The sequence below is a fragment of the Lactuca virosa genome, chromosome 4 (genome assembly GCF_052849685.1).
Source record: "Lactuca virosa cultivar CGN04683 chromosome 4, Lactuca_virosa_CGN04683_v6, whole genome shotgun sequence".
Lineage (NCBI taxonomy): Eukaryota > Viridiplantae > Streptophyta > Magnoliopsida > Asterales > Asteraceae > Lactuca > Lactuca virosa.
In genome coordinates, this window is record NC_136429.1 from 44,539,932 (window position 1) to 44,545,028 (window position 5,097).

The following is a 5,097-nucleotide window of genomic DNA, read 5'->3' on the forward strand; positions in this document are numbered from 1 at the left end:
TATTCTACAATTTAGAAGAGGGATGCTGTAATCCAAATTGCAGAACATTTGAAGGTAGGTAAATGACGATTTACCAATTTCCACCATGAAAAACGAAAATTGAAAATCAAGTTTTAAAAGAATTTAAACTCCTAGATCATTTGAGATTCATTGAACTTTTCAATGGCATGTTTAAATCTCAATTGTGCCCTTCGTTTGTGACTGGGATGCTGAGGATCACAAACAAGTTGTGGATAACCATGCAAATATACATGGTGCCCCCAATGTTACAGTCACCCAATCGACGTGCCGGTTAACCACAAACGCTCCATCGATCTATGACAAACATTGAGTCACCCTTTGTCACCTTTGCTTAGAGCCCAATTAGTGTGCCGGTTAACCACACGCGCTCCACCAACGTCTTAGCAAGGGTACAAAGTGTAATTTCATGGAATAGCACCAACTCCACATTTCCTAAGATTTGGGAATTTATAAAAGTGTTTAGTTACTTCGTACTTCATTATACTTATAATGGAAGGTTGTGTCCTATCCTACCCGTTCGGCTAACGACCATCTACTAGTCAAGAGTGGGGTGGGTAAGAGTGGATACCCAATGGCGGTCATTTTACAAGCCGCTTCCTTAAACACACCTTAGAGACCAGCTTCGTGAATGAGGCCTACTAACGGTAAGACTGACTCTTTACTCATACATATATAATATTAGACCTTTAATTTCATATATAATATAAGGGTGTATTTTACACTTTTTAAAATACTAGGTGGTCTAATTTATTAAATTATACTTTTAATATAATTAAATATAAACCAAATCATTGTGGATTTATTAACTCTCTTTTAATTATACACTTAAATAACTTAATAAAACCATAAGGATGTAATTTGAACTTTTCAAAAACTAGGGTTTTAGAATTAAACTTTTAATCAAAATTTTAAATTCCAAAACTTGAGGGCAAGTTTTGAAACTTTTCAAACCTTAGGGATTAGAATTTAAACATTTCAAAATTAAACTTTTTAATCAAAAAATTTTAATTCCAAAACTTGAGGGCAAGTTTTGAAACTTTTCAAAACTATCTAGATCAAATTACAAATAATTTAATTAATCAAATAATTGGTAATTATCTAAATTTGACCTAATTCAATTTTATGGAAAGATAATCCAATCAAATAATTCAAATAAATCAAGTTTATCATATAAGGCAGTGATTATGTAATTAATTGAGAATTATCTTCTATTTAGGCAAGGATAATCATCCCACAGCAAAATAGGTCAAAAACCCGAAAAATATGGCATCTTATACTTCGACTCGTCGAGCCAACATTGGACTCGTCGAGTTGCCAGTGAACTCGGCGAGTTCATATATGGAGTCGGCGAGTCCAGCCTCCAGATCCAAAAAATTTCGTTTTTTAGCTTTGAATAATCATGTAAAGCATCAAATACATCAAACAAACAGCCTAGGCTCTGATACCACTGATGGGTTTTGAGCACTACATCAATCTTGTGGTGTAGATGCAAACCCTAAAGCTTTGGATCTACTGTTGGATTAGTGTCTAAGCCCATAACTATATTTGGTATGTACTTGACCCGGTTGTGCATGGTCCTTTTGGGTTGCCTTCACCAAAGCAACTTGATAGGATGATTTATGAAGAAAGAGGATTAATTATGATTTAATAATATATTATAAGAATAATATATTAAAGGAGAAATCATATTGTTTAATTAATATTAGTCAAGAATTAATAAAGAATTGATTTTGTGACTAAAAGAAATTAATTAAATAAAGGGGACTAAAACTGTCAAATGTATGATAGTTGAATTTGGGCTGGGAAACCCTAAGGAATAAGGTTGGACGAAATCTTGGAGGCTCGGGCATCCAATTTCGTCCAAAGGGGCCTTATTCCAGAAGGTTCCTTGGACTGCTTAAGGCCTAAGCTATCCATTAGGGTTTTGGACTGAAACCCTAGCAGCACAAGTATATAAGGACCCCTAGGGCTAGGGAATTCGGCTACACTTGATCCTAAGAAACCCTGGAGCCGATTTTACCTCTCATCCTCTCTCTTCTACTTCATTCTCTTGCTTGTGGTGTTTGTAAGCCATTAGAGGAGTGACACTTGTGACTCTAAGCTCCAAGACTTGAAGATTCAAGCCATTATCAAAAGGTAATAATCTAGATCTGCTCTTATGTGATAATTTAGAAATACATATGCTAGATTAGGGTTCTTGAGTCTTGGATAAATTGCATGTAAAATAGAGAAACCTAGATCCAAGCATTAGGGTTTGCATGAACACATAGGATGTTCTTTTGTATAAAACCCATCATCTAACATGAAATAATTATCCAAAGCTCATAAACCCTAGATCTAGAATATAATAATCGATATATCATAATAAAAAGGGTTTAGAACTTTACCTTGATTGTTATGTAGCAATAACAATCTGAATCCTTCTTGTAATTGACTTCTGAAAGCCTAGTGCCTCAAATGTTGCACCTCTAATGGAGTCACAAACACCATATGCAACAAGATGATCAAGGAGAGATGGAGGAGGCACCAAAAAACGTTTTAGGGTTCTCTCAAAGAGTTGGACACGTTTTTGGAGGCCTAAGGGTTCCTTTTATACTTAGGCTATTAGGGTTTTCAACCAGGAAACCCTAATATGACTGCTTAGGCCCTAAGCAGCCCATAGACTCCCTCCTTAGAAGCCTTGGACGAATTCTAATAGGTTTCCCCATAGATTTCGTCCACTCCAACTTCTATGGAGTCCATTAGCCCAAATATTCAACTATCACACAATTGACAGTTCTAGTCCCCTTTATTTAATCAATGTCTTTTAGCCATATAATTAATTCTTAATTAATTCTTGACTAATATTAATTAAACAATATGATTTCTCTTTTAATATATTATTCATATAATATATTAATAAATCATAATTAATCCTCTTTCTCCTTAATTCATCCTATCAGTTGCTATGGTGAAGACAACCCAAAAGGACTATGCTCGTAATCGGGTCAAGCACATACCAAAATAGTTATGGGCTTAGACACCTAATCCAACAGTCTCCCACTTGGATAAGTCTAATAACTATTTTGCATATGACTTCGGAACCTGATCAGCAATCATAGCTTTCAAAAGCCGTTGTCAACTCTGATCTTATCAGAAGCGTGTCCTTAGATAAGGGATCATATATTCCTCCATTCTAGATATTGTATAGAGATGAGACATGTATTATAATCATTCTCTCAGTCTATGTGTTGTTTCCCGACTTTCGATTTATGAAGACTAACAACTGACTACAATTGAACACATCAACTTAGTCCAGACTTGGCCAAGCACTTAGGGTGTCATCACTAAATCATCGAGGGGCCCACATATATCGCTTTTATCCCACTTTGGGTAAAAGGAACGGATAAACTTTGACTCAATTCTCGCTTGTACCTACTCATCAAATCACACAACAATATTTTTTATAACACCGAGTTACTGGTGCGTTTACATATTATCAATGTGCAACCAACTTGCAAAATACAACTCACACGTCTCGGTTTCAAGAATATGATATATTATCGTCTCACCAATCACTCGTGATAAAATCCATGAAATGATTCAAGTGAGCGTGGGTTTAATCCAATGCTCAAATCTCATTCATAAGCACTCATGAACGTTGCATCAAACTTTTGCTATGTCTAATACACTTTATACAATCTACAAACCAATTCATGACAATCTTCTTTCATACCTACTCCCAAAGTATGAGCGACTGTGGAACGTTCTAATAATCTTAGTATTCAGGAAGTCAAAACATGCAAAGTGAAACACAATAATAATCGAATCCAATATGGCCCCAAACTTTTGAGTATAAATAAAACTCCTTTTATTTAGTCACCATATTGATTACATATTATTCATTGTACAATGTTTCGGATAATCAACTTATTACTTGAATTATAACAGCAATTGTCCCATGCACCAAGCATGCACACTCTGTTTACCTATGGTCCATACTTTGTGAAATAGATCAATTGAAAACATTTTCAATGATGCTCATTTCACAATCCTTAATCCTTATCATTAGTGTAAGAATACCAATTCTTGCCACTATTGGAATATGTTAGATTCTTACAGTTTATGCAATTATCCTTTTGTAATCTTATTGCACAAAAGTCACCAAGACAATGACAATGAAATTACAAAGTTCTCTATTGGAGATTGTTACAAGACAATTTCATAGATGTGAAGTCTCACATTCAAAGTACATTCCTTTGAACATCCTTCTTGAATAAAAGTTTCTAATCATAGATTTTTACAAGACAATTCCATAGATGTGAAGTCTTACTGATCAATGAACGTTCACTGATTAAGGTGATTTGCCTTATGCAAACAATTAAGAACTCAGAGAACTGACATGCATAGTCAACTTTAACTGGAATGGCATAGAAACAAGAATATGTCAACACGACAGGTTACAAACCTTAAGTTGTGTGCTAGTGATAAGCAATAGTTTTATTCTTGATTTGTTCTTGAAACTTTTCAAGGTATTTAAGACTCCCACTAACCCCTTGACATATAAGACTCTCTTTGTCAAGAAACATTACTTGACAAACAAATATTCAAGAGTTAGTGCGGTTTCTTATCAAGACAAACACTTCTGACAATCGGTTTTAGTTGATCTTTGTTTTATCCAAAACATTACAACTTACCAATTTCAAATGTACAAGAGCTGAAAACATTTTACTCTACATTTGATAAGTGTTATAAACCTTTCTTAAGATTATGTCACTCAAGGCACAATCTTGGAGTATGACTCTAAGACTTGATTTTGAAATGAAGTATGACTCTCCTTAATTGATTTAACCATTTCAACAATTCCCGATACCTCTTTTTAGCCATGCAAATGCACTAAGGTGCCCTTAGAGTATAAATTGTGATATGGTTTTCATAATCATTAAGATGATCATAAAACACGATACTAAAGTACTCTCCTTTCCTTTCAGATTGGAGAAACTTTTATCTTTCTGCCTAATTGATTCTTCTTATTCGATCTACTATACATTGAAACTTTTCCAATGATGCAGAATTATACTTAATCTTGTAAGCATA